This window comes from Pungitius pungitius, chromosome 15 (assembly GCF_949316345.1).
Source record: "Pungitius pungitius chromosome 15, fPunPun2.1, whole genome shotgun sequence".
Taxonomy (NCBI): Eukaryota; Metazoa; Chordata; class Actinopteri; order Perciformes; family Gasterosteidae; genus Pungitius; species Pungitius pungitius.
In genome coordinates, this window is record NC_084914.1 from 16,546,188 (window position 1) to 16,569,072 (window position 22,885).

At 43.2% G+C, this 22,885-nt stretch overlaps 1 pseudogene; it reads left to right on the forward strand.

The window, feature by feature from the left end:
• LOC119209578 (hydrocephalus-inducing protein-like) overlaps nt 1-22,885 on the forward strand; it is a 42,609-nt pseudogene that overhangs the window by 3,086 nt on the left and 16,638 nt on the right.

Here is a 22,885-nt window from a genome sequence, read left to right on the forward strand (position 1 = left end):
ATATGCATATCTACAGGGAAAGCTAGGATAGTGTACTGGTTGGTGGTGTTGCAATGTATTTCCTACCAGCTGGGTTATTTTTCCACAGAAGCAATTTTCAGAGAGATGTCCTTTTAGTGCAATCATAGATGTGAATCTCTTTCTGGTCACATTGAGTCTGTCACTACACTTGTTAACCCAAATGGACCTCATGAGTATCTGACAATAGTACACACAACATGAACCTGCACTGTGAAACCTCAAACTAACCGCCTCAACACTCAAACCGACCGTTTACCTGAGTTCAGGGAATGCTAAACAAACATTTTGAATTACTTTGCACTCATTTAATGTTCAAAGAGGTTTCAATGCTGAACCTCAGCTTGGTGTAACTCGGCAAACCCAATTTTACTGCATAGTCCGGGAGGAAATGGGCTCATGCTTTTTATTGACTTCCTGCCAAACATCGGTGGCCAAAAATTGCAAACATGACACACTAGGGACGCTTCAATCAGAACCAAATCAGCTTTACTCCTGACCCAGGCTGGACACATTAAAAGTCTCCTCTAAAGCTTCTTCCAGCTGCAGAGCTCCACAGAAGTGGTGTTGGTAGAATAATCCCATGGTGCTAAACAAATTGGTCTGATGGACCATGGAAAATGATGGAAATTGATCATTACATCGCTGGAGGCAAACATGAGCACGGCATGAACAAAGTGCATTTTTACTTTAGCGCTCGTCTGCAATGAGAGTCTACATGCTTCACAGTCAGTTTATTTATTCTTTTCCCTCAGTCGGCACTGGAGTCGATTCGTTGTAGATGCACGTTACTCAGAAAGGAAGATATATTCGTTTTACTTCTCTTGGTGGGTGTTTGATAGGGTGAAGGTTCTAAAGAAGTATATCTTTAAAATGTGGTCATTTTGGCCCTTAAGAGTGTGTTTGAATTTCGCTTTTCTGTTGATATCCGTGATGCAAGAGTGAAAAGCAAGAGTCATTAGTTGTGTGTGCGAAGCTAGTGTGTCACTAACCCAACAGCATGTAAACAGACACACATTCATAATGAATAACTGCAAGTTTTCTTGTCATCATGTTGATGATGTAAAGGCAGTTGCAGGCAGTCAATGGGTTCGACACATTATCACATATAAAACCCAGCTCCATTTGAATGGCTGATCCATTTGATGAAAGCAGTCTCCTTACTCACCTCACTTAATCAGAAAAGTAGTTTGAACAGGATACAGAACATGCTGAGTTGTAGAAATCTTCCTGGTTGACCTTGATCTTTAAACTCCTGAGACCCAATTAGATGATCTCAATCAGAAGTATTAAAAACCCTCTTCTGTGTCTCCTAACCAGGTGAAGATGTGCACATCAGCTTGCAAGGTGTTAGTGAAGAACTGGACATCCACCTTGAGGCAGACTCTGTCCTTTTGACAAAGACCTACATGTCCTTGGCCAGCCATCGCACAGTGTCCCTCACCTACAGGAGTGAGATCCCTCTGAAGTACTTCTGGACCACGTGGCCCAGCCTGCAAGAGGAGGCCCTGAGCTTATTGAGGTACGCGTGCACACAAATGCTTCAACACAGACAACAAAAGGATGGGGTTTTGATACAATGACTTCTAGTAGAGAGGGCAGTATATTTCCCCCCTTTTCCTACATGTAGAATGACCTGCTGCGTTCTTTTTTCTCCATCCTCTTATTTGTTGCCAGAAATAGCTCAAGTGCCCTTTGCTTTCTTTCTGCCACTTTGTTCTTCTCCCCAACCCGACTTGTTTTCTCGATGTCACGATGTTCGCCTCCTTTTGTGTCTCCAGCGAGAGCTCGGGGCTGGCACAGGAGGAGTTTGAGAGGAAGCGGCTGCTCGCTCAATGCAAAGCACATCCCACAGTGATACATCGCCTTCCGCTGCTGTCCAGAGCCCTGCAGGAGCGCAGAAGCCAGACAGTGAGGGACCACCGGCTGGTCCTCTCACACAGCTGTATTACCATGGAACCAGCGGTGTGTTTTTGTGTGCCTCTGTTTTCTGTGGCCCTCTGTTTCCCTCTTGACTATTATCTCTCATTAGCTACTGGTGCACGCCCTACCCATAGATGTGCACCTTAGTTTCCCTCTTCTGCAAACTGCACTGGATAATAACTTCTCATGACGTATCGGAGTGATCTAATAATATATAACTACATATCGACGCAAAGCAGGTTATTGTCCTTCACTAAAGCCATATCTGAGCTTGCAGGGTTTCAGTAACTTATCCAAGAGCAGGTTGGCTGTTTGAAACAGCCTCTAATCAATTCAAAGTACACTATTAAATTCATGCCAAGAGCTCGGTTTTGCAAAGAGTTATTTTTCGGACTCGCTGCTCAAACATAAATCCAATCTCCCCAGCAGCGGGCCACTGAGCTGGGCTCTTTTTGTCAGTGTCTCCTCCACTCGTCAGCCAGGTTCCCTTGGCTGAGGGAGGGAGGACAGTGCGGGGGAAGGAGATTAAACCGTTTACAGGCCAGTCCCAACAATAACCTTGGAAGGGAATTTGAGCGTCCGCAGATTCATATACCCACCTTTTCATTTTACGCGTGAAGAATAAACAGTCAACTTCCACACTGCTTGCCACACTGGAATCAATGAAGTTGGAGTTGCATTAAAAAATATCGTACCTGCACACTACGAGGCTCTCACTAACATTAATCATGAATGGTTTCAAAACCTAAATCTAATCTATTTTCTTCCCCTCTGTGACTGTATACGCATTTACAGTGTGTGCATGCAGGCCTGCTTTATGGGTAGAATCACTCATTCTTCTTCTTGTCTTACTGTGTCTCAGGAGGGTGAGATATGGCCCAGGACTCCAGCCCAGTTTCACATTGTCTTCAAGCCTGAGGAGGCCAAACTGTACCAACAAACCATATATTGTGATATCACAGGTAAGTGGAAAACACATATTTAGCTGACACATTCCAGAGCACAGTACTGCACGTATCTTTATGGGACAGTAACAACCAAACAGCGCCAGATTTTTAGACATGGTAGCTTCATGTTTCCAGGGCCACCAACATTTTTGCTTTATTTTGTGGAAAGTCTCAACATTATTATATTGATTAACATGACGTCTGGTGCAGACATTCATGTTGGCCTCAGGACGAATTGTAAATGCATTTGGATTGCTGACTGGTTCCTCTAGCACCGTCATTGGGTCAATCTTCAAATGTATGAAGTAATTTGGTAATGATCCAAATACATAATGACCTGACAATGCAAATCAGCAAATGAGAGCATGTTTACACACTAGATATGAGCTGTGCTTAAGGTAAGTAACGTGTTCAGTGTAACTGGAGCAACCGTGTTGGAGGGTTACAGCGATGGCTCTGGAGATGAAGGGATGGTGGACGCTAAGGCTCTTCGGTTGCTTTGCCCGTCTACAGTCCATTGACCTGACTTTTTAGGTCAGCAAAGTTTCAGCAAATTCAACTGTCCTTGTGCCTTGCCCCATTAATATGAATACTAGCAATAAGAAAACTTCTATTAAAATCCCATTGACCTTTAGAAATTACGCTTATGACTAAAAATCCAGTCTTCAAACAGGATGTGAGTCTCTTGAGGAAGGGAAAAGGTCAGCCAATTTAACTACTGAATACATTACCAAACCTGGGAGATCAGAACCTGGAATTCCATTTTTGGTATCTAATGTACAGACATGCAAGTATAATCAGTGTCTCAATTTACATTGGGCGTCACTTAATCAAACCTTCCGAAGTCCCAGAGACCTTCAGAATGCATTTTGATATAAATTTGACAACATTTTGATTATCCAAGATCAAGTAGCCAATTGTAGTGCAAAATTGTGGTTTTCTCTAGTTTGTGTCCTTAAACTCGGAGTAAGAAGGCAAGTGGTAATTACAAGCAGTCATTTAAGATCCATTTCATTGCAAGATGTAAAGGCATCTCACCTGGATCCAGGTACACTATCTGATAAAGTATGAATCAGAATTCATATCAGACCATGCAGTCATGAGCCCCCAATATCTCAACCCAAAGGTTGTTAAAGGTTTTGGGGAAATTTGGATGTGGCCGCTGAGTGTGTCTTCTAAGCCGCATTGATCTCCATTTTGGGGGCTTCTCTGTCTTTAACTGTGTTCTGAATCTCTTTCTGGCTCTTCTCTGTCTCCACTCAGGCCGTGAAGCTCGGTTGACTCTCACAATAATGGCCGAGGGCATTGGACCTAATGTCCAGTTCAACTACGACCTGATGGACATGCAGAACGTAGTCATTGGAGACACAGACTATTATGAAGTAAGAAAGACAATGCCAAAGTGAACTGTTTGCACCATTTGCACTTTACCCATCATCCCTCTTTGTTGTTCAGTTATATATATATATATGTGTGTATATATATGTATATTTGTATTCTAAAAGTAAATACATAGAGATATGTATGTACTTTTAGAATATCTATATATATTGTATTTGCTAAGTATTACATCCGTTCTTTGTTTTTCATTTTCTTCTTTTTTCTATGTATGGGGAGAACAGAGTGGAAAAAAATGTCAAATTCTATATATGAATATGTGGCAAACTAAGCAAATTTTCATTCTGATTCTAACACAGTGATTCTGTTCATTTCGTTCTTGCTGACAAAGCAGCAGACAAAAACAATTTCTACACATTTTAACCCAACTTAACAAGCCCCATCAACTATACAGAAGCCAAAAATCCTACAAGGCAATGATAGAGCCACAGTCCCTGTGTGAAGCTTAAAATGAAGTCTTAGTAGGATTCTATGTTGTTGTCTTATTGTAACGCGTTCATGTTATTTTGTAACATTATGTCACATCTATTGCGCCAAATAACAACAAACCTGAACAATACTATTTGACAGAACTGAAGTATGTTATACAGTCTTTGCCAATCATTTGATAATCAGCGTCCAATAACTATGAAAAATCTAAATTATGTTCATCTGAATTAACATTAGGTGTTAACACCATCCTCATTGGCTGTTTACTCTTTTAAATAAGCTTAACTCTCAATCCAAATTAACTGAAGGGTCAATAACACTTCCAACACAAAAACAACTCATGAACAATCTCTTCTACTGTAATAGAGTCACCAATTGTTTCCTGCTAAATGCAGCACAGGTTTATTACTTTAGTGGGGCTCCTAAGAAAAAAAACACGATTGAGCATCTAATCAGTGGATTGTCTTTTTTGTCCAGGTGAAGGTTCGCAACAGAGGACGGATTGATGCTCCTTTCAGGCTGTTGAGCCGTGACACCACTTTTGGCCGCTGTTTCTCCTTCTGTCCTGAGGAAGGCGTCCTTCCCTCGGGGGCCTGCCAGAATGTGGAAGTCACCTTCTGCAGTCACACATTGGGAACTTTCACAGAGGACCTGCTGCTAACTGTCACAGGACGGCCGCAACCACTTACAGTGACTTTCAGGTGAAGTTAGCTAGGACGGAACATTGAGACGTCTCCAAGCAAATATGAAAACTTTAAAATGTTGGTAGTCATTTTATAAGGTTTCAAGGTTTGTCATGGCTCATGTTTTAGTCTTGTTTTTTTCAGTGGTTGTGTCATTGCTCCCACATGCCACTTCAATTTGTCAGAACTCATTTTTGGAGATGTAGGCTTTGGAAAGTTATTCAATTCTTTATTATATATACATATATTATAATCCAGCAAATCACAACATTTTCTCGAAAAAAGTCCTCCACTTTAGCCTCTACTTTATGTTTCCATTTGTGTTGTCTGTCTCTATGGGCAGGTTTCCCACTTACATTGATGTATAAGTGGGAAACACCTCCGTTGTGCCAATGACCTTTGCCCTTCGTGTCCTGGGGGACGGGTCGGGGTCTCCCAGTATAACTAGTGCCAAACAAGAGTCCAAAGTGTCCTTGAAGGATTGGGGAGGCAGTGCTGCCGGAGACCTTCATGCCAGTCCTGTGGAGTTCAACGTCACACCTGCTGCAGGGTGTGTTCGTGACATGTCAGATGTCACCATTAAGGTAAGAGTAAATGACCAAATGGAAGGGGGGGGGGGGGATTTAAAGTCATTGTTTCATCTTCACAGTATTCAGAAATTAAAGGTATTTGAAAGATGTATGACAAAACATCAAAATAGGCCAATGTTTTCAGCCCTAAATCCTGAAGTTTAGTAGCAAATGAGATAAGCAATGCATTCCCCAAATTGATGTATCATACATGTAGGATAAAGAACATCAAGGAGGTAATACTTATATATGTCACACACACACATATACACATATATATATATATATACACTCACCGGCCACTTTATTAGGTACCCCATGCTAGTAACGGGTTGGACCCCCTTTTGCCTTCAGAACTGCCTCAATTCTTCGTGGCATAGATTCAACAAGGTGCTGGAAGCATTCCTCAGGGAGTTTGGTCCATATTGACATGATGGCATCACACAGTTGCCGCAGATTTGTCGGCTGCACATCCATGATGCGAATCTCTCGTTCCACCACATCCCAAAGATGCTCTATTGGATTGAGATCTGGTGATTGTGGAGGCCATTTGAGTACAGCGAACTCATTGTTTTTGTAAATAGTTAGAAAACACTTAGGACATACATTCAAATAGATGTAATGAGACACGATTATGTAGCTATGGATTTTTACACATCTATCTTTTCCCGTCCTTGTGTGGCACAGGCCACAGTGACATTGCCCCTCACTCTGGGAAGATATTTTCATCCCTCACATTCGCTCAGAGCAGAGGCTTCAGCTCACCGCGTACACGCCGTAAAGAAACTGTGATTGTGTCTCAGTTTCCTCAGAGCCACGGAGGGACGTTTGGCCGGGTCGAGCCCAGTGAGGGGGAAGTGCCACCCGAGAGCCAGCTGGAGCTGAAAGTAGTGGCTCACCTGAAGGACACACTTCTCTTCCGGGCCAGGATGGAAGTATCTATCCAGAACAGCCACGTGCACACTGTGCTTCTGTCCGCCACCGGCACTGGCACCACAATTGTCAGTGACAGACCTTTCGCGCCCAACCTTGATCTAGGTACATTTTTAAGGTAGAATGAGTAAGCCTTTGCCCTCCTCTGGCAAAGAGAGGCCTGTGTTCAGCCTCAGCCCTTCTCGTGTGGAGCTCGCGCCAGGCGGCTCAGTCGACATGGTGCTGACAGGATCTTCAGACTCCCCCAAGGTGAGACAGTTGGCTCGCAGGCTCACAGTGTTTATCTCTGATATTATATGTACAGTTGCTATTTTCTTGTCTTCACCAAGGTTGTTCAGGAGCGCCTGGTGTGCCATGGCTTTGTGGGTCGATAGGGCTGTAGAGAGCTCATCATGTGCGTAGATCTTACCTGTCGCTTTGTGGCTCCCATGCTCAGAATTTCCTCCAGGCAGCTGAAATTCCACCTGGAGAAGGTTGGTCAAAAGATAATTGTGGTGGCGGGCGTGGTTTCAGCCCGGCGGCAGGTGGGAGAGAGGAGGAGTGGCTCGGGGAACAGTGCCAGGTGAAAACGATGACAATCAGCTGGGGATAATCGCGTGTGTGTGCTCTCCCCTATATAACAGTAAGGCAGGGGCGAGCGAGGGAGAGAGAGAGAGAGAGAGACAGACCGAGCGAGCGCCGTGTTCTTGTGAGCGGAATAAATAAAATATTGAAACTCACCCCCCTGGTCTCGAGTGCCTGTGTCCACAGCCGTACCAACCCACACCGTACAATAATCTCTCCAGGAAACCGTTCAAAACTATTTTATTAGTTATTTAATGTTTCTTTAATGTACCCTTTTTTAATACGTCTCACAGGTCCCAGGAGAGGGGCTAATGCCGCTATACGAGAAGCTCGTCTTGGAGAATGTGTTGTCTCTGTCTCTTTCTGTTGAGCTCTCTCTGGTTGAGCCCTTCTCTTTGTGTGAGGCCTCAGGAGCCCACAGCCCGGCTACCACTAAGGTACACGTATCTTCCTTTTTGTTAACTTTTTCATTTCATGCTCCAAGAGGAGAAACCTATTGATTTTAGTGGCACACAGACTTTTGGCCTGGCACGAGCACCTCATTTGAATCTTCTGTCGACTGCCAATCGTGTGTTCTATGTGAAAATAACTAGGATATTATTAGGACTATTTTTTTACATTGTTTAACTAAGGCAAGATTTATCTTTTCCCAGTCCATGACTATAGGTGATGGGCAGCAGGCTGAGCTGTGGGTGTGCTTTGACCCAACTTACTGTCAGGATCGGGTGTCACGAGTCGTGAAAGAGGTAACAAATTCCTGTTGTATTGCTTAGTTTTTTCATCCAGGTCACATTTTGACCTTCACAGAAGAGCATATCCCAGGACAGATACCTGTTGTCTGGGAGTTTTTGGACTCAGTATTTAAGAAATAATATTAACCACTGTTTCTTTATATGGGGCTTTTCTCTTTAATAAACACAGTATTTTTACCTCCAAATCAAATAACCCGAGGTGATAGGCTTTGATAATGGGTATAAATGCTTTATCAAAGAGGTCACAAGCCCAGTGTTGCAATGTGAGTACATTTAGTGGTTCATTTAGTTTTTAGCATTTCCCTTTTAATGTATACTACAATTTACCCAACAATATCATAAAGATGAGATCGTTGTTTTTCTGAAAAGCTGACTTTTTGCATGCAACATTAAAAACAGTTAAGTCACTGTAATGATAAGTGAAATATGACCATCAACCACTAGGTGGAGGCACCTGTATTTGTTTGCATGAATAGAGCATCTAGGATCTGGAGAAGCTCAAACAATAATCATGCAATAGAGATTGAATGTGATCACCGCCTTTGCTTGAATGAGTATCTAAACGTATAAATAAATATATATTTCTTAGGTCCTCGAGATACACTACCAGGGACACCCAAAGCGACACAAGGTGGAGCTGTATTTTTGTGTTCGGGTCCTTGGTCCGGCGCCCAGTCTGCTGCTTGTTTCTGTCAGCCTCCTTCCCCTCTCCACTCCCTCTACCTCTTCCCGTCTCTTAAAAACCCTTCAGTTAATTAGGTGTTCATCAGTCTCAGGCGTGCTGGAGGGGTGGGGTTCCCGAGTCCACCAGCAGATGGGGCCATAGCTGTCCCAGGACACAGCCATCTTCTGGGGATGTAGCGTCCCTCCAGGACCCAGCCTCTCGTGACGCCACAATACCTTGAGTCTATTTAACAGTGTGCTACATGCTAATTTCATTGGGTTGTAGAAATAAGTCAAGCACATAGTTTCAGTGACACCTTTTTTTTACCGATCAAAGCAATGTTCAAAACTGTAATATACCGAAGGAACAAGTTTTAGGGTAAAGAGCAAAATCCCTTCCATATTGCAAAAACGTCTGCAAAAGACAAATCTACTGATTGTGTAGTCAACGTAACACTGTGCCTCTCGAGCTTTTTCTCCGACTCCTCTTCCTCAAAATGTGACAGTCTCTGTGTTCGTGGCCTCGAACCAACTAGATCTTTTTTTTCTCCTTCCTAATTGATCTCCTCTCGCTCAAATATCTCCTCTGCCTGTGCTTCTGATCGCTACAAAATCTCTATTCAAGTTTCAAAATATGCATTGTCATGTGTACAGCTAACTGTACCATGCTTTGTTGCAAATATGACATTAAGTCACAGCAGCAGTCAGTCATCGATCAGAATGTGTGTGTGTGTGTGTGTGTGTGTGTGTGTGTGTGTGTGTGTGTGTGTGTGTGTGTGTGTGTGTGTGTGTGTGTGTGTGTGTGTGTGTGTGTGTGTGTGTGTGTGTGTGTGGTGCTGTTATCAATGTTAGAGACCCTGTGTCAGGGCAAACTGAAGGAACATGTTCGAACGCCTGTTCTGCAACATAAACAGAATTCACTGTCCAGTGCGCTGTGTGTCTTTTAGTCATTTTAACCCTTGTTGCGCATACAATTACCAATGTCAAGTTCCTAGCATTCCAATTGTTGGTTACAGGCACCACACATAATCAAAGGCCACCTCGCTGACACCACATATAGACACCTGCATGTCCAAATTACCTGACGTTTCCCTCAAGATAAACAAAAGCAACAAAAACTACATTATTAACGGTGTGGTGGTCTGAGGCTAAAAACTTTTAGTCTCTTTGTTCTGTAGCGTCTGTCTGATGACAGGACTGAGGACTGTGCTGGGGGGTGTTCTGTCCTTGATGATGTTTTCAGCTCTCCTGGTGACCCTCGTAGAGTAAATGTTCTGTAGAGAGGGGAAGGCTGCTCCTGAGATGAACTGTGCTGTTTCTATCACACGCTGGAGTGCTTTCCTGTCTTGTTCAGTGCAGTGTCCTTACCACACTGTGATTGATGTGGTAAGGACGCTCTTGACCGTAAAATTTGCCGAGAATTTCTGTTGGCATGCCAAATTTCCTCCGCCTTCGTAGGGAGTACAGGCTCTGCTGGGCCTTCTTAGCGATCTGGAGTGTGTTGTGAGACCAGGTGAGGTCCTGGCTGATGTTCCAAGTAATTCAAAGGTTTTCACCCTTACCACCTCACCAATGTACAGTGGTGTGTGCTGCACCTTCTCCCTCCTTGGGTCGATAATCATCTCCTTGGTCTTGTTTGATTTTAGGGAGAGATTATTATTGTGACAGCCGGCCACAGGTTCCTCCACCTGTCTTCTGTACGCTGTCTCTGCCCCACCAGTAATCATTCCAATGGCCGTAGTATCATCTGTAAACTTGATGATACTGGTGTGTACAGCAGGGGACTCAGTACACATCCCTGTGGAGGGGGGGGGGGCTCTTTCTTCTCTCCTTTATAGGAAGTTCAGCACCCAGTTGCAGGTGTCAGATGCAAAGTGAGGAGTTTTGGTGGAACGACCGTATTGAAAGCTGAGGTGAGGTCTATGAAGAGAAATCTTGTACAGGAGTCCTTGCCCTGGGAGGGTTGTGTGGATGACGTTGTTCGCTGCATTGTCATTGGACCTGCAGCAGGTCTGCGGTTCCTGGGATCATCTTTTTGATGTGGGTCCTGACTATACCCTCACAATCACATCACACGTGGGGTGAGTGCAACGGGACGATAGTCATTCAGGCAGGTCACAGTGTTTTTCTTTGGGAGGGTCACGTTGGTGGTGGAATCGAAGCAGGTGGGCACATGAGCCAGTGCCAGTAACAGGTTGTAAATGTCAGCTAGCACGTCAGCCAGCTCTGATGGGCAGGCCCCGCCGGCGCACCTGGATATGTTGACTGGGCCAGATGCCTTCGTATCACCCTTCTCTTTGCTTCACCCTCTCCGTCTTGGATTATGACCTCTCTTAACAATCCGTCTCATTGGTCGGCTCGCTAATCACTCTGCAACAATCGCTCCCAAAAGTCTCTCTTTCTCCCTTGCACACCACCTCTTTGAGAGAGAATCGGGAAGTAGGGTTCAAAATGAAAGCCCTTTAAAATCTCCTTCGGGATCTTCAAATCATATTCACAAAACAATTTGTCTATTTCTCTACAGTCAAAAACTACCTTGAATTTCCCGTTTTTTAATCGGAATGTAAGTATTATACAAAAACTGAAACATACCTGTAACTAATATGTAGAAAATAAACAAACGGATGAATGGATGAAATGGATCTCAAGGATAAATGTACATAATCACTCTGAACTACTGGGAATAAGTCCAGAAACACTTCTTGCACAAACTAAATGGCAAACGTATTGAAATAGCTCATTTGCACCGGAGATGAGTGGAACTGTTCTGAATTTTTCTCATCATAGAGAGACAGAGATAGTGGAGGTAGAGGGGGAGCAGACAAATCCAAAAGATGGGACCGAAGAAGAAGAAGAAGGAGGATGGAGTTGGCCCAGAATGCCTTCTCTGGCCTTTTCGGATCCACTAGGGCCTGGTGCAGATGAACGGAGCAGCTCACGGGACCCTCTGGGTGCCCAAGAGGTAAGCAAATGCTCGCTTGTGAACAACAATTTGTTATTGTATGGAGAGTGCCTGCTGCAGGTGGGAAGGTCAGTCTGTCTGTATGCTGTGATGCTATGGAGAAAGAAAACATGCAAATAAACTCACACGCACACATTTTTGCACTATAAAGTTCAGTTTGTTCTCAGCGTGCATAATATCTTCCTTGTTTTTGATCTATTGATGTAATTGAATGCTGAAACATTCAGAGAAGCCTTCATTGATGTTTCCTTATTCATAATGTATGCATGAGACTTGTAACACTAGTGTTTATGTCATTTGGAGCCACAACAACTAATGATTTTCACTGTTGATGAATCTCTTGATTTGTCTTTGAACAATCAAATCCTCTTCTTGTCTACTGTGTAGACAATTTCACTAATGTAAACCTAAATATGCCAATAGTGTCCTTATTTCTCTTACGTGTTGCATGTGGATGATATTAGCTGGCAAGAAGTAAACATTGATCCAAGTGTGAGATGAAACGCAGACTTGAGACGTGATAATGTGAGAGCAAAAAACCAGATGAAGAAAAGAAAAACACCCTTAGTTAGGCCGGAAATAAAAAAATAAAAAGCGTGCGGGGAAGAACAATCTGGCAATGAGTGAACAACAAGGTGGAGAAGATGTTGGTGGGGGGCTTTGATGGGAGGTGTGTAGACCGGGAGGAGGGATGAGCCGGCTGCAGGCAGTTGTGTGAATTGAGTGGACCAGCAGCCAGGAAGGAGGCCGAAAAGCAACAAACTCGACATGCAATGATGTAGAGACAGACAGACGGTCGAGTACTAAGAGACGAGAAGAGAAAACCCATTCACCAAAACATCTCTTTAATGTGAACGCACAATAACAATAACAGCAGAATCAATGAGAATTCATCTGTATTTTTTTTTCTGTGCCTCTAGGTGTTTGATATCTTGCCGATATTCGGTCATCTGCAACCTGGTGAGCAGCAACAGGTCATTTTCTGCTTCTACGGCCACGAGAATGTCAGCAGCGAGGTGGTAGCACAGTGCCGTCTAGAAGAGGGGCCGACCTATGAGATCCGACTCCGAGGAGAGGCATCTTGAATCAGCTACAGCCTGTACTCCACGCATATCGACTTTGGTCTGCAGGTATGTAAGCACAGCTCCTTTACTCAGACTTAAATCTCCTCAGAATGTTAACCCAACAAGCCATACCAATCAAGAAGGTATGTTTCAGTCTGTGTCAAAGACATCATATGTAATGTTCAGGGTGAATGTCACTGTATAGTTTTTCACACAATGGTCTTTTGCACCCACACTCAGAACAATTCTTGAGCTTCTTGTCTGTTCAGCAATATTCTTTTTCTTATTTTTTCTTTCTCGGTGTCTCTCCCTCTGTTGCTCCCTGTGTTGCTTTGTGGAAATGGAAATGTTTTTGAATCACCCCTCATGATGGTGACCCCTCATGAAACTATTACTGTGATGTATCATCGCTACTGAACATCCACTGCACCAAAGAGAGACTGGGTGGAGACAGCCACAAAACCAATTCACTATAAAGTCACTATCCATATAAAAAGCAATATTGCCTCTTGTCTCTTTTTATCCAGCCGTTTGATCAAGAAAGTGAAGCTGAGGTGACGCTAACCAATACTGGCAAGATAGGCTTTAACTTCAGCATCACACATCTTCAAAAGAAGGATGAAGAGGCAGAAGAGGAGGCAGGGGGGTTGAGGAAGGCCCTGGAGGATGAGCAACATGTAGAAAGACATGTCATACCAGGCCGGCCCATGGTCATCCCCGCTCCTTTAGGTCATCTTTGCACTCTTTTGGATGTGGGAGGGTAACCTATCATGCGTACGGTTGTTGTTGTTTAACCTAGTTCCTTCCAGGGTTACATTGATCCCAGTGCGGAGTGATGTCTGCGTGTGCTCTACCTCCCAGGCACCCCAGAGGTGTTTGAGAGGCAGCTTCAGCTGCAGGTGGCTTTCCTACTGCCGCAGGTCCTCACGCTGACTGGAAAGGGAGTGTTCCCAAGGATCACCCTTAACTTGCCACAAAACTTGCGTATGTTTTGACATTTTCTCCTACATAGAGACATGACCATATCCTCACTCACCAAGCTAATGAAATATGTTTTTCATCTACTATTATGTTACTATATTAGCCATAAAATTGTATACCCCCCTTGTAATTGTATGCACACCCGTAACCCAAAATGCCCAACTGCAATTATGGGGTAATGTCAATAGAAGGTAATGTTCCCCTTGCATTGGGACAGTAATTAATAATCAGCAGTAACAGAGAAGTGGTAATTATATGGTGTCATAGTTTATTGTTTCTTTTAAATAAAATATGCACCTAGTATGTAAAGCCAATAGAATGATGTGGTTAAAGGTCCCTGTGGCCTCTCAAAACACATTTTTGCCCATAACTTAAGAATAGATATGAATTTCTAACTAATACTGTTGAATAGGATGAATTATGAAGTAATGACATTCTTAGACCGCGTGCTGGTAATTCTGGTTGTTCTAGCAATCTTTGAGCCTAAATCTTTTGGTCAATAGACGGTTCCATCTGGCAGCAAATACTGGCACAAATGTAACTCTTTAAATGTGATTCCCTTGCAGCAGAGGAGTCTTACAGTGATTTGGTGCTGCAGGCCAGAAGAGCTGTGGAGGGAGTGGAGCTCATGAATGGAACGGCATCTGATGAAAGACAGACAGCCGAAGCCAAACACCACCTTACAGTTTGTGACCAAGATTCTTTTTTAAACATTGATTTTATGTGTCATGTAGGTTTCTATTAAGCCGACTGTACTGTAGATGAGACTATAAGACTATACAACGCTTTGTTTAGTACAGGCAGAATAAGGGGATAGGACAGATAAGGACTTACCAATTGGCGACATTACCACCTCATCTACACCCTGTCCTCTACACTGCCCTCAGTGACTTTCTATTGCTCTGCCTGGCACAGCTTTTCTTTCTTGGAAATTCCTCACTTCAAACACACTCAACATTGTGCTCTCTTGGATTGTGTTGAGTGTGATAATGGATAGTAAGAAACACACGATCACAAACTATCCCACTAACAACAAACGGTTCCACTGGAGTAACACTTGACAGTACAGTGTGAAGTCAATATGCAATACATACAGACAGAGACTTCTTCAATGTTAGTCAGATGGTGTGGAAATAAGATACGAGGAGGACAAATTTAATCCATTATTATATTTAGACAATGAATGCATTTCTAAGTCCGAATTTAAAGGTGGACATTAAGACTGATAATAAATATGGATTACTATTTGTGGTGGCGGCGTGGTTTCAGCCCGGCTGCAGGTGGGAGAGAGGGGGAGTGGCTCGGGGAACAGTGCCAGGTGAAAACAATGACAATCAGCTGGGGATAATCGTGGGTGTGTGTGCTCTCCCCTATTTGAACAGTGAGGCGGGGGCGAGCGAGGGAGAGAGACCGAGCGAGCGGCGTGTTCTTGTGAGCGGAATAAATAAAATATTGAAACTCACCACCCTGGTGTTGAGTGCCTGTGTCCACAGCCGTACCACCCCACACCGTACACTATTCAATTGTGATGCGTCAAGGGAGACCAGCGATTCAAAGTACATCCAAATTAATGTGTTTTGGTTCAATAAAATACCTCAGATTAAAGAAAGCAGAAGATAAGCAAACTAGTCCTTATTCCCTGCTGCCTTGAAGAAGAGCCTTTTAAAATCTCCAGCTACCATCTCCGGCTCTAGGTATTCATGTTGAAGAGTGAAAGCGAGAAAGAGTTTCTTTTCTAAAGCGGGACGATATCCCTCCTCTTTGTGGACAACAGGACAACAATGAGTAGAAGTCGACCCTTCATCTCATTGAAGGTGTATTGTTGTCACGGGGTTTATGAGTAACCAGCCTTAGGGAGTATAGCGCAGTTAATTACATCTTAAACATTGCATATTGTGTAAGACTCCCACGCAGTGTTTAAGCTGAAGTAGTATTGGCACTGGAGTTACGAGTAGGCAGAGTAAAAAAGTAATGATATCTTCCTTCAAGTGAATCTTGACAAATAATGAGACACTTTTTATTGCCATCATAGCATTTGCTTGTATTAAGAGATCTAAACATGGGGCATGTGATTGACTTGGAGATACCTTGAATTATTGTGAGACTGTGCTGTTTGGCGCTTATGTGACCCTTCCGTACTTTTTTGTCACTTTCATGTGTTTAACGGCTATCCCTCTTCCTTCTCTCTTATGCCTGCTGCCTCTAGTATAAAAAGCTGCTTCACATGGAGATTGAGAGGATGATGGTCAAACAGAATGCCCTCGCTGTGACTGACAGTCTGCTTGAGCTCCGAGAATCGCAAAGTTCCTTCATTAAGTGGCACAAACTTAGCCAGTATGTTTGCACACACACACATACAGACTTTAGTTGAACAGATGGCCCACTCACTGGTCTGAAAGAAGAACTGTGTTGGGGTAATCAAAGATTTTGGGTTAATGAATAACAACGGTCTGTTTTTGTTCTGTGGTAAATCAATGTACTGGATGTCATGGCGTGAATCCACTCAATAGTCCCTTGTTTAACATGTTATCATCTTGACAACCTGAACAATTGAATCCAAAAATCACATCGCTTTAGACACATGTCTCAGTACTTCTTTCCTCTGCCCTAGGTTCCTGCTTCCAGAGTATGTTTTGGATTTTGGTTATGTCATTCCAGCCATTCCCCACAGTCACAGTGTAAACGTGACAAACACTGGTACAGTGGCTGTGTCCTTCAAAGCCAGTGTCAAACCTCTAGCTGGAACAGGTATCATCATTCACAAACTATAGACAGAAAAGCAGCACTGAATGAGCTCAAGGACACACAGAAATTACACAGGAAACTAGAGAGAAAACACGTCAATCCGCCCCGGGACTTAGGTCTACTTCAAAATGTATGTCTATTGTCTCAGCGGTCTGTAGGGAGAGAGACAGAGTCAGCCAGCTATTCTTGTTTAGATCTAACAACTAGATTTGAACTATAGTGACTCATTTAAATATTTAATCCAATTGATATTCATATTTCCTCATCTATTTATTTTTCATTCAGTTCATAGGAATAGTAGTTTAGTGTGTATATTTAATAATTAATGGCATTCCATGTTTAATTATGCTTTAGAAATACTGTTGGCGGGTTTTATTTAACACTGGATGGGTCCAAGCTAACCAGTTTACATTACACAAAATAACCCTCTCTTGTATCCAGAGAGACAAGTTTACAGATTTATTATTTTTTTTAAATCATGTAAGATGAGTGAATAATCCTAAAGTGATACAAGATGGATATGAATGAATTAATGTGAATGATATAGAATTGCTGGGTTTGGAGGGCTGCATCATCAATGGGGCGATACTCTTTTGATATAAATCACTTTTCTATGGGCTCTCAATATTCTACATGTTTGAAATGAATAATACTGTTGTGTTGCATCTTCAAAGGATTCAGTACAGACTTTAAAAGAGTAAAAAACCTGCCTTGTGGAGAGACGCAGACTTTTACGGTCAAATTTGACCCACAAACAGCTGACCTGAAGATGGGGGATACAAGTGTTGTCATGCCAATACAGGTAACCATGATTCAGGGTGAAACTTAATTGGCTCGTTGTCTGCCTTGTTGAGCAGTAGCATTGTGTCCGCGTTGTCTCTACTTGGATCTACAGGTCGTAGGCGGCCCGACGGTCCAGGTGCGGCTGTGTGCTTTGGTGCTGAGCCGGCCGTCACTGTTTCAACTGATACCCTGCAGTTTGACACTGTGCAATGTGGCAGGTAATACAGTGTTACAAGAGATACCTTTGTGTAGCCCTGCTGAGGTTGCTTGTTATATTCTAGGATTGAATGAGAGTACAGTGTTGGAAGTTTAGATCCTTTTCTAGTCTCCGACATTGATTTGACTAATGTCTGTTGTAGCCAAATTGACACAAGAATGCCCTCATGTTGTTGTTCCCCATCAGATGAGGACAATACAGTTGTTTAATCACAAGTCTGTGCCGTGCTTCTGGAATATAGCTGAGAAGGGAAAGCCTATCAAAAAGGTAACAGATCTGTCATTTTTTGGACATCTCATTTAACTTTTCCACCTCTTATTTTCTTAAGGCACCAACTGCTTTGGGAAAAAAAGTCTTTGTTTAGACATACAAACCTGACTCTATTTGGTTTTCTTGCTCTCTACCAGCATCAAAAGGACTTGCAGATACAACAACCGCCTGCTGTGGTGTTCAAGATGATTCCCAGTTCTGGCATGCTGTCTCCTGGTGAACAGGTCAATGTCCAGATAAAGTTCACCCCTGCTAAGGGGGTAAAGTGCTTCATTGATTTTAGAGATTGGCATGACATATAGCAGAGGAACTTTAGCTTTACATGGATTGATGACCTACTGCACGTGTCTCTACAGAGTTCTTACAACAGGCAGCTACATGTCCGTGTGGCTGAGAGCAGCCAGCAGCTGTTCATTACAGCCCAGGGGCGGGCGGAGGAGCCACATCTGGAGTTCTGCCCGTCTGTGCTGGAGCTCGGGCCATGCCTGCCTCTCAACAGTGACGTCGAGGTCAACGTCACTGTCAGAAACCCCTGCCCTTTCCCTGTTGAGTTCTACTCCCTGGAATTAGACACACAGTATTCCGAAGAAGAAAAGGTACCCCTGCACAATGCATTACACCACAGGAAGTCACATGTTTCTTCCAGATCTTTCCAACCACTCTTTGCCCTGGAGATGTGTTTTCTTTTATCTTGTTCCTTAACTGGTCCACAACATTTCATTTTCTTCTAACTGTTCCATATTATGTTTTCTCTCTGTTCCGGTTTCCTTCTCTTTCCCATTTCTTCCTCCCGTGTAGATCCTGCGTCTTGTTAAGGGTTATGGCGAGAACCGCATATTACTGCTGCCCCCCAGAGCCCCTGGAGAAAGTCTTCCCCAGGAACTGCTCGAGTACTACCAGGAGCACGGCTCCCAGCTGAAAGACGATGGTAGCTTAGGGCACACATGATCCTTAAGAACTGATATCATGTACTCAAAGGTGTCTGCATATAATGTCGGTTGTCGGTCTCTGTTTTTATCCAAACTACCTGTGTACAGCAGGACTGAAACAAGGCCTGGATGAAGATGAAGCTGTGATGGTTGACACATACGAGGAAAGAGACAGCAAAGTGGAAGAAATGCATTCGTTAAGTTTGAAACCAGCTGAATTACGTAAGTACAACATCTGAACATTCACTGTTGTTTCCACAGTCCCTGCGTGTCTAAGTAACACTCGTTCTTTCAGTGGTTTTGGAGATGACCGTAGTGGGAAATTCCCAGGCACTGGGGCAGCTCGAGATGACCCCCGTCTCCAGAGCAATAGCTCGCCACATGCGTGTGGATCTGTCGCCTGAAGGTCTGGCTGCACGCAACCGCAGAGGCATTGCTATTATTGTGTATGGAGCGCCACTGACAGGTGAAGCAACTGATTGACTAATTGATCAATAAAAAGTTGGCTATGCATTTTAAATCAAGCTCAATTTTGTCATCTCATTTGGAGAGCCTCATATATCAATCTAATATATTGAATTAATTTGACCCATGTTTTATCCATCTTTTTTTCACCTGCAATACCTCTCTGGTTTATCTGTTATTAACATAAAATATGTGACTAGATCCAAAAGAGTCACCAAAAATATGTGTTCCTAACTTGCCTCCCAGTTTATATGCTGTATACCCAGAAATGTAGGATTGATAGGTATGAATTTGTGAATTTGTGTGTCTTCCCCACTTTAGATAATGGCAGCTGTGTGGCAGCTCTGGCCCGTCACTACGGAGGGGTAAGCCTGAGTGTTGATGCCGTGGTTACCGAGGTGCTCGTCAATGGAACTTCACCTATCAGCCAGACTGCGACACAACCCTACGACTGTGCTGCCACCCGCTAATGTTGGGAAGAAGCCTGAGGAGGCTGGTAAGAAGCAAACACGGTGCTTCAGCGGAAATGGCTCCAAGGCTCCTCGGGGGACCGAGAACACACACTTTACCCGTTGCCTGGTATATTTTCTTCTCCTCTGCTCATCTGCTGCTGCTGTCAACGCATTGAAGTCCATGTTTGTAAATTGAAAAATTCCTCTACTAATTTGAGGGTATGAACCTACTTAATATCTGTGTATAATTGAAATAATAAAATAATAGTTGACTATAATAAACCAGCTTGAGTGTGGTTTCTCCTCAGGGAGGAGATGTGGACAGTAATCTGTTGCCTGAACAGCTATTGGTTGACATCCTGGCAGAAAGATTTCAGGTAGATTACCCACAGTTTTGTCTTGTGGTTATTCAGTTCAGTCTTTGATGAATCAAACATATATATCAGATATGTATTATGTGTGACACTTTTTTACTTAAGTCTCACTTGTGTCTTCTTTTTTTTGTTGTCTTTTTGTCGTCATGGCGTTAGTTAAGCGACTGTCACCGCGGCATCGTGATTGACGGCCTGGAGTCTGTGTATGCTCAATCGGCAGCAAGCGTGCTGCAAATTATTCTCAAGGCCCATGATAACCGCAAACGCATCTTTGTAGTCAACCTGAGTGACTCGTACGACGCCCTGAAGGCACGAGAGGAAGCACAGAGAGAAGCCAAGGGTAAGAGAAATGCACTTGATGACGCATTATTATACAAAGGTTACAAATCTTTATTTAGTGTATATGTATGTCTAATCAGTCGGGTTTATGGTTAGGAAATATGTAACTGTCTGCTTGTGTACTTCAGAGGCTCTGGAGAAAGAGAAAGCTGAAATGGAGGAGCCGTGGTTGCAGGAGCTGGATGATGAGGAGTACGACTCTCTGCCCGAGGAGAAGAAGGAGCATATTGATCAGCGACTAACAGAGAAGTACAGACAGCAGAATTTATTTTTCTTAGATACGCTAGTGTCAATGTATCTTGTCAGATTATCACTCTCTTAACTGAACATCATCAGATTGAAAATGACTATAAATGCAACCATAATGCAGAGGGAAAAAATGAAACTGACAAATAAAGATGAGCCGAGAAACAACACACTACAGATACAGTGGGGCAAAAAAGTATTTAGTCAGCCACCAATTGTGCAAGTTCCCCCACTTAAAAAGATGACAGATGCCTGTCATTTTCATCATAAGTAAACCTCAACTATGAGAGACAAAATGAGGAGAAAAAATCCAGAAGATCATATTGTCTGATTTTTTAAGAATTTATTTGCAAATTATAGTGGAAAATAAGTATTTGGTCAAAAACAAAAGTCCATATCAATACTTTGTTATATACCCTTTGTTGGCAATGACAGAGGTCAAACGTTTTCTATCAGTCTTCACCAGGTTCTCACACACAGTTGCTGGTATTTTGGCCCATTCGTCCATGCAGATCACTTCTAGAGCAGTGATGTTTTGGGGCTGTCGTTGGGAAACACGGACTTTCGACTCCCTCCAGAGATTTTCTATGGGGTTTAGATCTGGAGACTGGCTAGGCCACTCCAGGACCTTGAAATGCTTGTTACGAAGCCACTCCTTTGTTGCCCGGGCTGTGTGTTTGGGATCATTGTCATGCTGAAAGACCCAGCCACGTTTCATCTTCACTGCCCTTGCTGATGGAAGGAGGTTTTCACTCAAAATATCACGATACATGGCCCCATTCATTCTCTCCTTCACACGGATCAATCGTCCTGGTCCCTTTGCAGAAAAACAGCCCCAAAGCATGACGTTTCCACCCCCATGCTTCACAGTAGGTATGGTGTTCTTTGGATGCAACTCCGCATTCTTCTTCCTCCAAACACGACGAGTTGCGTTTTTACCAAAAAGTTCTACTTTGGTTTCATCTGACCATAGGACATTCTCCCAATCCTCCTCTGGATCATCCAAATGTTCTCTAGCAAACTTCAGACGGGCCTGGAGATGGACTGGTTTAAGCAGGGGGACACGTCTGGCACTGCAGGATTTGAGTCCCTGGTGGCGTAGTGTGTTACTGATGGTAGGCTTTGTTACCTTGGTCCCAGCTCTCAGCAGGTCATTCACTAGGTCCTCCCGTGTGGTTCTGGGATTCTTGCGATCATTTTGACCCCACGGGGTGAGATCTTGCGTGGAGCCCCAGATCGAGGGAGATTATCAGTGGTCTTGTAGGTCTTCCATTTTCTAATAATTGCTCCCACTGTTGATTTCTTCACACCTAACTGCTTACTGATTAGAGATTCAGTCTTCCCAGCCCGGTGCAGGTCTACAACTTTGTTTCTGGTGTCCTTCGACAGCTCTTTGGTCTTGGCCATAGTTGAGTTTGGAGTGTGACTGTTTAAGGTTGTGGACAGGTGTCTTTTATACTGATAACGAGTTAAAACTGGTGCCATTAATACAGGTAACGAGTGGAGGACAGAGGAGCCTCTTAAAGAAGAAGTTACAGGTCTGTGAGAGCCAGAAATCTTGCTTGTTTGTAGGTGACCAAATACTTATTTTCCACCATAATTTGCAAATAAATTCTTAAAAAATCAGACAATATGATCTTCTGGATTTTTTCTCCACATTTTGTCTCTCATAGTTGAGGTTTACTTATGATGAAAATGACAGGCATCTGTCATCTTTTTAAGTGGGAGAACTTGCACAATTGGTGGCTGACTAAATACTTTTTTGCCCCACTGTATGTAGAAATAAACTATACATTAAGAGTATACAGGAGAGTACAGATATATGTCTAATGTTGAGTGCATGACTGCATTTAATTAAAATCTCCTCTAAAGATGATTTATTTTGTTTTTGTTCACAAAAGTTAACCAAATTAGTTGACTCTGCTTTCATCCAATTATTGTTAATATTTCGAACCAAAATTACACAACCATAAAAACGTGTGAATGCATGTGCGCCTCTTTGAAAGGGAGCTCGGGCAGGAAGAAAAGATGCTTCAGGAGGAGATGACAAGGTTGAAGGAAGAAGAATTGAAGAACAACAAAAAGGGAGGAAAAATGACTCTTAAAGAAGTGTCAAAGGAGAAGAGCACACTGGAGAGGAAGCAGGTCTGTGGATATACTGTTATATTACTGATGTCCT